Source organism: Macrotis lagotis, chromosome X, assembly GCF_037893015.1.
Source record: "Macrotis lagotis isolate mMagLag1 chromosome X, bilby.v1.9.chrom.fasta, whole genome shotgun sequence".
Classification (NCBI taxonomy): domain Eukaryota; kingdom Metazoa; phylum Chordata; class Mammalia; order Peramelemorphia; family Peramelidae; genus Macrotis; species Macrotis lagotis.
In genome coordinates this window covers 516158539-516172605 of record NC_133666.1, presented here as the reverse complement: position 1 = coordinate 516172605, position 14067 = coordinate 516158539, and positions in this window count along the sequence as shown.

Genomic DNA, 14067 nt, shown 5'->3' with positions numbered 1-14067 from the left:
GACATAGTTTCTGGAAAATTAATCATTGTTAGTGAATAATTAATAAAAGGGTCAGTGGCACTCAATGCTTATATGTCTTTAAAAAAGAGGGTGCTGGGGCGGCTAGGTGGCATAGTGGATAACGCACCGGCCTTGGAGTCAGGAATACCTGGGTTCAAATCAGGTCTCAGACACTTAATAATTACCTAGCTGTGTGGCCTTGGGCAAGCCACTTAACCCCATTTGCCTTGCAAAAAACCTTAAAAAAAAGAGGGTGCTATTGAGGGTAGCAATCAATTCTGATTGGTTAACAATTAATGACAAGAAAAAACAATTAATGAGAAGAATAGATATTATAATGGGCTAATTCTAATATGGGACTAGGGATGTGATTTTGATTTTTCACCCTCCCAGACCACCTGCAACCTCAGGCAAACTATACAAGGGATCTACCTCTACTCTAACTTGGCTGAGTGGAAAGAAATGGGTAAAATTCACCTTAGATTAAATTCTTTGTAAGGTTCTCTCGTTGGGTGGGGTATCTCATCATCTCCCCTGCCTTTCAGAGAACTTAGTTTTGACCCAATCTCCAAATGAGGAGGAGAAAAAACCCTTGATTTCCTCAATATGAATAGTTAGTTAGTTATCTATTAATCGTTTCTCTCAATTCCTAAGAAATCAATGTCATTTCTGAGGATAATTTACATCCCAAGTTTTCTTATCTTTTCACAGTGCTTTCTCATTGAGTAATAAGGCCCATATTATTTCTATTTTAATTAGTTTGTTCCAAATTGGAGAAGTCACTCTTGTCCTACTGAAGTTATAGGCTTCATTTTCCTCATCTGCAAAAGGGACAAGATGATCATTTTGGTAATTAGAATTCCAAGTTTAATCACCCATACTCAATAGTGAAGGGCTTCAAGAAATGGGGCCTAGTGGAAAGGACATTGACTTTAGAATCAGAAAATCTGGATTCAAATTCTGAGTTGTCTACTTTCTCCTTGTGTAACCTTAGGCAAATCATTTCAACTCAACTTTATCTCTTTCATGTGTAATATGAAAGGGGTTGAATTAAATGATCCCTAAGGTACTTTCCACTCTAAAACTTACTTTCCTATGCTATTATTTTTATTTTCTGTTTAAATTTTAAGGTGGGGGCAGTTAGATGGTGCAGTGGATAGAGCACTGGCCCTGGAGTCAGGAGGACCTGAGTTCAGATCCAGCCTCAGATCCTTAATAATTACTTAGCTGTGTGACCTTGGGCAAGTCACTTAACTCCATTGTCTTAAATAAAGAAAACATTTAAAAATAAAAAATAAATTGTAAGGGGAGGGGAGGAGGGGGTGTCAAAGGGACAGAGCAAGGAAGAGCCTGACAAATATGATGAGTTCTTCAAACAACTTAAAGAGATTTCAGGCTAGGAGTCTGTTTGAGCCATCTGAGGAGTGCTTCCCTATATCCATGACCATTATACTGAGAGGGTACTGCTTTCGAGAGATAAAGAGCCAGGAGACTCAAGTAATTTATTCAAATTATTTTCCCAAAGAGTCAGGTTCATTCCTTGATGTTCCAAGAGTGTGTCTATATTGACACTGACCTTCCAAAATTGAATAACACATTTTAAAAAAATCAACTTTGCCACTTTGTTAAATTTGAGGTGAAATGTTTTCAATGTTTGCATTTGAATTTTTCCTTATAATTAATATTTGGGGCAAGTTGCTGCTGAACCACCAACAGGCATATTAGTACAGAAACTTTGGGATAGCCGGCTCCCATCTCGTTTGCCCCTCCTCCAACCTGACTACTATTCTATTTCTGCTTTTCAGACCATCCTTCAGAACCATCCATTATCTGTACAACTAGCTCCTCTGGAGGAGTCAGTTATGACAGTAACTGTTCAACCAAATGTCACCTATGTGGTAAGCAATCCATCCAAGCTAAAGTAGTAAGTCATTTCTATGAAAGAGACAGTCATATCACCCCTACCATTTGACTGATATTCTGTCCAGAACTTGATGGGGACAACCTGGTTCCATGAACCAAGAGTCTTGGGAATAGTAATGCTTTCCACTGTCCACAATTATCATTCAAGTAAACAACCCTGTGGACATATAGTCTGGGGGACTGCTCCTGAAAATGTTATTATCACATTTATTGAAGACCAAGAAAAGGTAGTTCTTGCAACCAAAATTCTTGGCACTATCAAATGGTTTATCATCAGAAATTCATACAATTTTTATTAGTGAAAATAACATTACCATTTGCTTTGCAACTATATCTCAAGGACCATGGGATCTTTCTATTTGACTTGCAGCTGGAATTTTCCATCTATGTTGTCTCTCCATTATAGTGAGCTCCTTGAGAGCAGGGCTTGTTTTATTTTCCTATTTATATCCCCCTAGTACTGAGCATATAATGCTTTGCACAAAAACCATCCATTCACTCTTTCTATTCTTTATATACTTCTCAGGCATTGGTAATGCAAAGATAAGAACAGAACAGTCCTTATCTTTAAGATGCTTTCTTGGGAGTTGGGGGATCCAATACACATACAGATCAGCAATACAGAGAAAGGAGTCAAGGCAACAAAAACAAAATACTTTGGGGAAAATTGATGTGGCAGAACACCCTGACAATTTTTGCATTCTGCAAATATGGGGTTCTGTACATTTTGCTGTGAATGTGTGGGGGTGAGAATTCTTAGTGGAGCTAAAGTTTGACATTCCTGGAAAAGTCAACTTTCAAAGTGCCCATTTGCCTTTCTTATTTCTCTTCTTCAGTCATGGGACAACCCTTTTAGACAGAACTTCCTAAGTGACTGCCCTGTAATTCTGTCCTCATTTACTCAGATGTAGGCAATCAGAAATGAAAATGATTCTGCTTATCAGGTATTACTGAAACAATCAGCAAACCTCAGACTAGGAACTAGAATATTTTAAAAAAAAACACTTGCCAGTTCCTAGCCTTTTTCTCTATTGGGCAATCTAGTTCTATCTGACACTTAACTTTGGAATTAAGGCTTCCTTAAAGATGATTAAATATTAGATAACCATCATCAATGGAACATGGAATCAGAGGACTTTAAGATTTGAAGAGACCTTAGCAAAACTTTGGCTTAATCCCATCTTTTATAAGTGATATGCAGAGCATCCAAATTATTTGTCCTACATTACAAGGCTAAGAAGTTATAGATTTATGATTTGACCCTCATCTTCTGATTCTAGATTCTTTCAAGTGTATTTTAGTTTAGTGGTATGTACAAATTCACCTGTAGTCTCCCCTAGCTTTTAAAGGACTGCTGGCTAATATAAACACTCTGTCAAACCCAGAGACACCATATCCTATCTTTCCAGAACTTGGGTTTAGCAAAACCTTGAACCAACTGTTTCTATTGTACTTCAAGTTCCTATCTGAATTCTCTGAGAATCATCTATTCACTGATAGGTCTTTTTGTTCTGCTTTCTGCTGCAAGTGAATTACAGTAATGTTGAATTATTTGACTTAAAAGGATGTTGCTGTCCTTCTATTGGGGAATGGCTTAGCAAATTGTGGTATATGTATATCATGGAACACTATTGTTCTGTTAGAAACCAGGAAGGATGGGAATTGAGGGAAGCCTGGAAGGATTTGCATGAACTGATGCTGAATGAAATGAGCAGAACCAGAAAAACATTGTACACCCTAACAGCAACATGGGGGTGATGATCAACCTGGACGGACTTGCTCATTCCATCAGTGCAACAACCAGGGACAAATTTGGGGTATCTGCTATCTCCTACTTTATTTTTCTTCCTTAAGGATATGATTTCTCTCTCATCATATTCAAATGAGATCAATGTATACCATGGAAACAATGTAAAGACTAACATAATGTATTCTGTGGGGGGTGGGGGAGGGAAGCAAGAATGGGGGAAAATTGTAAAACTCAAAATAAATAAAAATCTTTCTGAAAAAAGGACATTGCCAATCCAACAAAATGAGTCATTTGTTTTATTTTTATGGTGTACTTGGAAGGAATGAATTTCAATATGATATTCAAGCAACCGGCAACCCATTTCTCCAATGGAGTAGAGAAAAAAGGTAATGTTCAAATGATGCAAACCTACATCTCTCAAAAGTTGGCTCTTGGAATGGCTCAGTGTGGGATGAGTCAGACAAAACTATGTAAGTAGAACTAAATTGTTATCAAAGAGTTGCCTATCAACATTGTCAATCCAATCTGACCACTAGTCAGCTCCTCCTAGCCTGAAAGTGAATCTCTGGAAAGAATTTGAATATAGGATGTGTGAAAAGTAAAAGTAGAAAAGCAGTTTAGGGAAAGCAAAACCAAACCAGATAGTTTCCTAATAAAAGATAGGATAAGGTTCCATGCTCAGACCATATTCTCTCTTCAGCACTATCCCTAACTACTTTCAGTCATTTCCAATGTTATATCTGACTCTTCATGATCTCATTTGGGTCTTTCTTGGCAGTGATACTGGAGTACTTTGCCATTTCCCTCTCCAGTTCATTTGACAGATGAGAAAACTGAGGTCAACAGGGTTAAGTGACTTGTCTAGGATCACACAACTAGTGTTTCAGATCAGATTTGAACTCAAACTTTTCTAAATTCAAGTTTGGCACACTATCTATTTACCTTATCTTTGGTTTCCTTCAAACCTCAGCTTAAGTACCAGTTCCTACATAAGACCTTTCCTGATTTTCATTAAGTACTCATGATATATTTTTACATATTTTAGACAAACACAGAAAAGCCCCCACATTCTTCATTTCACACTTGGTCACCTCCACTGACCCCGTCACCAACAGGAGGGAACCATGTTCTTGAATGTACTTCTCTATGGACCTCATTATAATCCCTATACTTTTCTGAACCAAGAAGGTGGTCCTACCTGACCACTTCTTCCCTAAATGTGTGGTTTCTCTCACTAGATTGCAAACTTATTGAGGGCAAGATTCCTTGCCTTTGTATTTTTATCCCCTTAGCACAGTCCTAAGGACAAAGTAATTATTTTTTTAATATTTTATGATCTTTTATTTTCAACAATGAATGCTATTTCTTATTGGTTTCTTTCAACCTTGAACAGGAGTTGATAATAAGGAACATAATATTTTATCAATCTATTTATAGCATTTGATAGGATTTTAAATTATTTTTCCAATTATATGTAGAGATAATTTTCATCATTCATTTTTGTCATATTTTCTTCCTCCTACCCAAGGATAGCAAGCAAGTAATCTGATATAGGTTTCATATATATATATATATATATATATATATATATATATATATATATATACACATACACAATCAGCACACAGTAATTCTTTTTGTTTGTTTGTTTTAAGTTTTTGCAAGGCAATAATGTTAAATGACTTGCCCAAGGCCACCCAGCTAGGTAATTATTAAGTGTCTAAGGTTGGATTTGAACTCAGGTCCTCCTGACTCCAGGGTAATGCTCTATCCACTGTACCACCTAGCTGCTCCCTCATAGTAATTCTTAAAAAAAAATTGAAAATTTTGTTTCTATTTACTCATTTGTGCAATTGTTATTTTCCCCTTTTAGAATGAGAGTTCCTTGGCGTCAGGAATTATTTTGTTTTACTTTTCTATTACCACTGTCTAACTTAGGGGCTAGCACAAAGTATGTGTTTTATAATTGCTTATTGAATGAATGTTAGGGAGAAAAAAGATAGTTTTTGACAAGAAAGCACAACATGAAATAAAGTCATAGCTGAATAAGAAAAGCCTGTTTATTAAAGGCCAAAGATTTAAAAAAAAAAAAGAAGTTTAACTGGAGAGGAAAAGAGTACAGAAGCTATGCATCTCTGGTTAAGGTGGGTGGAAAGTACTAAATTTGTTTCCTGCCTGGCCTGTAAAAATAGAAAGGAGAAGAGAAAAACTCAAAAGGAAATACAACTCTATTCACACATATGCTGTCAGCTCCTTATATACTGATCCAATCCAACCTCCTCAACAAGAGTCGACCCTCAGAAAGATGAATTGGGTTTTTTTACTCTGTTTATCATTAAGATGCTCTCCCATTGGAGCTACCTATCAATAAGACTTATTTGTAATGATGATGGTGGAAATTAAACTATTAAACAACTGGTTGCTAGGAACTAGCAGTTCAGTTTCCAGTCTTCAAAAATAGAACAGTTTCAATAGAATGCTTCCTTTCTCCAGAGGTGGTAGGAGTTCCCACAAAACTGATCACATCCAACAAATCACATCGCACACACATTTAGGACAGGGAGCCAAACCAAAAAAAAAATCCTTCTTGTCTGAACTAGTCAATAGAACAATGCAAACTAATAAACAAGATTTGATTGGTAAATTTCAATGCTGAGATAGCCCAAGTCACTCCTTCACTCCAGAAATTTCAATGATTATCTATTATCTCAAGGATTAAATGTAAACTTTGTTTGGCATTTCAGGTTCCTTCAATTTCTTCTGTTCCTACCTTTCTAGTCTTCTCATATATCATTTCTGTCCATAAAGTCAGTGGTTAAGTCATGTGAACTACTTGCTGATCCTCAGATTTCATGCTTTATCTCTGAACTCTAAGTCTTTGTTCGGATGGTCCCCTGTTTCTGGAAGATTCTTCCTTTACATCTCTGTCTCAAGTAATTCTTGATTTCCTTAAAGACTCAGTTAAAGCAAGACTTTGGGCAGGAGGCTTTTGTTGGTCTCAAAGGAAAGATTCTTGAGGTTCTATTCTCCTCCCTTGCATTCCCTTCCTGTGACTTCTCCTCTCTTCCTTTCCTTGCCTCCAATTCCCATCTCTTCTTTTTTTCACCTATGTATACACTTTCCCTTGGCAGTCTCATTCTGGCCACAACCTCTCTCTTGTTGACATCCCAATATTAATCTAGAGCTCTGACTCCTCTCCAGAGCATTCCTTTGTGAACGCCTTCTAGAAATCTTCTTAAGAAGGTCCTGGTGGAGGAGGGACGGGAATTCAGGGAAGTCTGGAGGGATTTGCATGAACTGATGCTGAGTGAGATGAACAGAACCAGAAAAACACTGTACACCCTAACAGCAACATGGGGGTGATGATCAACCTTTATGGACACACGTATTTCATCAATGCAATAATCCAGGACAATTTGGGGCTGTCTGCAATGGAGAATAACATCTGTATGCAGATAAAGAATCGTAGAGTTTGAACAAAGTTTAAGGACTATTCCCTTTAATTTAGGGGAAAAAAAACTGCTATCTTATTGTCTGATCTTGTTTTCTCTTATATGTTTCTTCTTTAAGGATATGATTTCTCTCTCATCACATTCAATTTGGATCAATGTACAACATGGAAACAATGTAAAGACTGACAAATTGCTTTCTGTGGGGGGTGGGGAAGGGAAGTGAGATGGGGGGATTTTAAAACTCAAAATAAATAAAATCTTAAAAAAAAGGTCCTGGTGGACTTGAAATTACTGATGTTCAAAACTGAGTTCATGATTTTTTCCCTTCAGAATTAGCTCCTTGTCTTGGGTGTTCAGAGGGAGTCCTAGTAACCCATGCCCCAAATCTCAATGACCTTTGATTTAGTCCCTCTTATTTATTCTCTTTATCCAATGTGAAAGAAATAATAGGAAGGGCACCTACAATGAGCCAGCCATTGTTAGTGCCACACAGTTTTATAAACAGTATCTTATTTGACTCTCACAATAAACTTTTGAGGTAGATGCTTTTATTATTCCCAATTTACAGATGAGGCAAACAGAGGTTAAATGACTCATCAAGGGTCATATGACTAGAAAATGTCTAATGCTGAATCTGAACTTGTCTCTCTGACTCCAAGTCCTATATTCTATACACTGAACCACCTAGCGGTCTCAATGGTTCCAAGTTCTATAGATTCTGCTGTGGAAATATATCTTGAATCTCTCCCTTCTTTCTTTCCCATAATTACTATCACCTAGTTCAGATTTTCATTCACAGCTTTTCTCCCTGCCCTCTCACTTATCCTGTATATTTTCATTAGACTAATTTTCCTAATGCTGATCATATCAATCTACCTTTCACAAACCTTCAAGGGATTCCCATTTCATTCAAAATTAAGTCCTTACCTAGCTTTTCAGGACATAATACCTCAATATGGTGCAAACTGCAAAGAATCCTGGAATTTGGGACAGGAGACAGGTTCAAAATCCAGTTCAACTAATTACTCCTTCTGCAATTCTAGACAAGTCATTTAACCAACTAGGCTGCAATCTGTGGGCCTAAAATATGATGATCTGAATATGATCACAACTTATTTTAATTGTAGATTATTATAGTATTATTATTCATTCAATAATAGATATCATTATATTATTTATTTAATATTAATATAATTATATAGTTTATTATGTTAGTTTATTATGTAATTTACTCAACAAATATATTTTATATAAAATATCATATATACAATTTTTATAAAATAATATATAATCATATTTAATTTATAGTTTATATTATTTAATTCATATCATTATTAATTATTATGCATTATATATGCTGTTATATTGAATTAATATAATATATAATTGCATACTATATACAAATTAGTATTAATACAGTATAATATATAACATTAATAATATATAATTATCTATAGTTATTATATTAGTGTTATTACATAATATTTTATTTAACAAATATGTAATATATGATTATATAGATTATTAATATGATATGATATATAATTATATTTAAATTATATGGTTTGCTATAGTATTTATTTAATAAAAATATCACTATTTATTACTCTATATTATTTATTATTATCCTGATCTAATATAATATATAATTATATACAAATTATGTACATTTTTATATTTTTTAAAATAAATAATGCCATTGTTTATTTCTCCATGTTATATGTACTGTTATATATAATTACATATTATATACTAAATTATATGCTGTTTATAATATTATTTATTTAATTTCCTCATCTAATATTCCTAATGCATCTACCATAATCTTCTCACACATGCATCTTATGTTCTAGCCAAACTGGGTGACTAAGTTTCCTAAATATCCCCTATGCTTCCCTGCCTTTTAGAACTTTTGCCCATGTAGTTCCCACCACCTGCCTGGAATGCTCTTCTTCCCATATGTGTCTTTTGAAATATATCTATTATTCAGTGTAGTCTAACACAACCACTTCCAGAAAGCCCTGCCTCATTACAATGCCCAGCCAGATACAATCTCTCTCTCTTTTTATTAAATGAAATAATATTTGTAAATTGCTTAGCACCCTTCCTAGCATTTAGGAGGTTCTATTGAAATGTTTCTTCCCTTTCTTCCATCCCCTTCTGTGAAGTGCATAGCATTTAAGGATCAACACTGAGAACTAACTAGATACTACCCACTAACTACCAGATCCAAAAAACTTGACAAGTTACAGCATGCATTGAACTGAATTTAATAAGATGAAATTCATGACAATAATTCAGAATGGCTCTTTTGTCTTTGTTTTTTATTTTATTTTTACCCATAAGAGCTCTTTTATGACATATCATCTTTGTGTTATTATTATTTGTGTACATATTTCATTTCTCCCATTAGACAGCCAGATTTTTAAAAATGGGAAATATATATCTTCTAGCATCTGAATCGTTGTCTAGTACATAGTAAATACATGTAATGAATTGAAGTGATGTGATTCAGAAATGTCTCCCTCCACTGAGGCTCTGCTCAGTATATGTAGACAAAAGTCTCTATTATACTCTCACAGAGAGTCTTCCCCACAGTCTTGGCTTCTTTCCCTCTTTAGCCACAACATACAGCAGACAACATATTTTCTTTTCATGAGCCCCAAAGGTCGGCATATAAAGACACAAAATTTCAATATTCAATAATGAAAATTAGTGTTCTACCAATCCCTTGACATGGCTAGACACCAGAGACTCCTGTGGGTCTCTTGCTAAGAATGAGTTTGTCTATAGTGAACCATTTTTAGCATGGTGTCTATCCTATAGAAAAACTTAATAAATGATGAAATTTTTATTCTATTTTTGTAATACTTTGTCATCTTTGACCTACTCTCAACATTTCTCCAGGCCTGAAAGAATTTAACTATAAAAATGTTTTATGACTATAAATATGTGAATTATTATTAAAATATCCTAAAATATTATACCTATAGATTGCTTATTGAATGATTCGTAACTTCAGTCCTCTGTGCAAAGAAAGAGAAAAGGACAGCAATTTGGTAGGAGCAGAATTGGCTTGGGAAAAGAGATGAGATTGAATCTACTGCCTGTCTTAATTTGCTGAAGGAGGACCCTGTTCCTAAGGCATTTGTACAATAATTGTAGAGACTGGATTAGGTTCTCTAATCTTTGGAAATCTTCCTCTGCTGGTCTCCCTACACACATTCTTTCCTCAATCCAGTTGCATCTATATGATAAGGTCCTACAGAGAATTCAAGAATAAGGATATCCAGAATACAAAACTGTTAGAAGACCAAAGAACCAACTAACAAGCACAGGACAAAGGTGTGATGCAAAAATAGATTTAGGGTTACAGGTCCTGAGTATGAATTTGGGCTCTGTCATTTACCACCTGTGTGACCTTAGGGAATTTATATCACTATTATGAATTTTAATTTTTTTTCATTGGTTAATCAAGGGAGTACTGTGTGGTGCAAATGAAAAAAAAATACTGTATTTGAGGTCAGAAGACCTGAGTTCAACTCTAGATCCTTTCACTGCCCTACTTACCTCCCAAGTCACTTAACTTCTCTTAGACTCCTTTTCCTCATCTGTAAAATGAAGATGATCTCTGAAATCCCCTACAATTCTAAATCTATAATCTGACGACTAGATGAGCTCTATGGACTTGTAGTTCTAAATCTAGGATTCTTTGATCCCGAATATGATTCATAGCCATTGATAGATAGTCTAACACATCAAGGGTTTTTTTTTTTAATTTGGGGGTTTTAGATTCTAAAGAAAAGAGTGATCTTGTTTTATTTGCTTAGCTAGCCTGGCGAGCATGCAGGCAATGAAGTTATTTTTAGCATGGTATGGGGCTGATGACTACCCTTGGAGAAAGATCAGATGTGGGTTTGGAAAATGTTTTTGTAGAATGATTTGAACTACTTGAAAATTTTCAAAGTGTTTACAGAATATCCTAGTTCATATCAACAATAAGAGAAATGCTAGAGATTCTACTTGCTGCTGCTGTTCCAACATTTTAATTGGCAAACATGTGTTTCCAATATGCCAGTGATTGGCTTAATTATACTTAATTAATTCTGGGCTTATGTACATTGCAGGAGATAGCAGATCCTGAAGCTTTATTTATTGACACCATATGGTAGTTTGGCTTTAAAGATGGACAAACAGAAACTCGAATGAAGGATATGAAATGATTTGCTCCCATGTTTGCAAAATGGACTTTCAGGAGCTAACTACTCTGACTGGGGTTAATGGACCATGGTGTTGAATATTGTGCAGAAATATTCACCTTCAAACCTGCATGTCCTTGTGACAGAGGTTGTGAGTAACCTCAATTCATAAAAACAGGGGTTTAGAAATGGCACAACTATAGGTGATTTTTCACTATCTTGTATGATGGCATCAACAAGGTCTTCTCATATCTCATTGTAGCATGAAAGTCAACCTGATTTCTCAGAGGCTGTGTCAGTGAAGCACAATCTCTAGTGGTTCTGCTATGCTGGAAATCTTAGGCCCTAGAAATATCCAAGAAATAAAGAAAGAATACATCTACACAAAAATATCTATCAAATCTATTTTGTGTTGGCAAAGTACTGGAAGTTGGGAGAGGCATCAATTGGGGAATGGATACATAAGTTATCATAAATGAGTTTAATGGAATACCATTAAAATAATTTTACAAATGATTCCTAGGAAACCTAGGAAGACTTCTATAAACTGTAAAGTAAACAGAATCAGGAGAAAAATTTATACAATAGCAACAACATTGTAAAGACAAAAAGGGGTGAAAGACTTAGCCTTGATCAATAAAAAAAACAACCACACTCTAGAGAATTGATCATCAAGCAGGCAACTCACTCCTAGGAGACAGGTGGTAATTTCAGTATATAGAATGAGATGTATATTTTTGGGAAATAGTCAATATAGAAATTTATTTTGTTTCACTATGAATATTTATTACAAAGGTGTCTTTTCACGATGAAGATGGGGAAGTGGGAGGGGAAAATAAATGCTTAATTGAAAAAAATAACTTAAGATAGAAGAAAGTATTAAAACATAAAAAGGAAGAAAAAACAAAGGAAAAGAAGGAAAAGGGAAGCAAGGAATGGAGGAATGGAGGGAGGGAGGGAGGGAGGAAGGGAGGAAGGGAGGAAAGAAGAAAGGAAAGAAGGAACTTTGAAGGAAGGATATGGGGAATGAACAAGGGATTGGTTCTATTCTCCTAAGGACCAACGTTGTTAACAAAAAACTCATTACTTGAAGACTGCTCTTCAGGTGATAAATTCTTTGCAGTCATTATAACTATGGAATGAATAAAATCATGCATGCTTAAAATACTAAAATGCAATGCCATGTTCACTAATTCACTTAAAGACCATATCCAATGTTAGTGTTCTTAGAAGCCTGAAGGTCCTCTCCTCTCTCAGATAGACTTTATATATGATTCTTGGGGTTTCATTTCTCACTTTGGAACGATTGCTTAGTGAACTGATTCTATCTTCACATTTGCATGGTTAATGCTTCAAAAAGAAGGTCAAATATGATTGGGTTAATATAATTGGAGCTCTAATACTGAAAGATGGCATGCTTTGGTTTTAGTGCAAATTTCAAATAAAAGTGCCTTTCCACAATTTCCACCCATTCCTCCTAGTTTCTGCATTCAAGGGAGAAATAATACAAATTTAACCTCTCCTCCACATTGACAAACCTTCAATTTTTTTTTAAAAGAAAGAAAACCATGGGATAGGAAGGAAAACATAAGAGCAATCTTAAAAAAGTGAACATAGTATCCATTCAGATTTTGAGAATTATTTTTTGTTTTGAAGTTTTTTTGTTTTTGTGTTTTCTCTGGATGTCGATAGTGTTGTCCATATTCCCTTCAAATATTTACATACAAGTACATATCCCCACTAAGTCTTCTTTTCTCCAGGCTAAACATTTCCAATTCTTTCAACTGATCCTTATATGATCTGGACTCAAGTACTTCCTTGTTCTGGTCACCTTCTTCCACATACTCTCTAGCTGTTTATCTTTTTAAATGGAGCCCTCATAAATGAACATAATAATATCATCAATAATGAGGACAAAAGAACTATAACATCCTCATTTCTGGTAGCAATGTCTAAACACAGTCCAAGATCATATAATCTATTCTGGCTGCCATATCACACTGTTGACTCATTTCAAACTGGCAGACTTCTTTAATAGATAAACTACTCCCTAACCATGTTTGTGTCATCTTGAACTTATAAAAATAATTTCTTTAGTTTATACTTATCTGTTAAATTCAACTCAATGCCCTAACTCATGAAGCCTTTTGGATCTTGTAGCCAGTATGTTAGCTGTCCTTCCTAGGTTTTTGTCATCTGCAAATTTGTTGATCTATGCCTTTATCTCAAATAATTATTAAATGCTAAGCAGCACAGGACCATGAACTAAGAATATCATGGGATATTACAATGCAGGGTACCTATCCCATTAATATTAAACCACTAATGACTTTTGATTATGTCCAGTCATCCAACCAGTTTGAATCCAACTAATTTCAGTATCCTTTACTTCAGTGGGATCAAATTAAAGGATTGAAAAGAAGAGATAATAGATCTTACTACCAAACTGAAGGTCTACAGAGCCATTGTGCTGATCTTATTGTTATATGCCTATGAAACCTGGAGAGTCTACCAGCACCATGCTGGGAAATTGGATTTCTTCCATTTAAATTGTCTTAGGAAGATTCTAAAGATCACCTGGCAAGAGAAGATGCCAGACACTGAGGTCCTATCTCAAGCGAAACTTCCAAGCATTCAAACAGTGAGTGCAACTATGACAGACTGGGCATGTTTTCAAATACCAGGCATATGCCCAACAAAAAGAAAACTCACAGGGCAAGAGATCATAGGGGGGTCAGAAGAA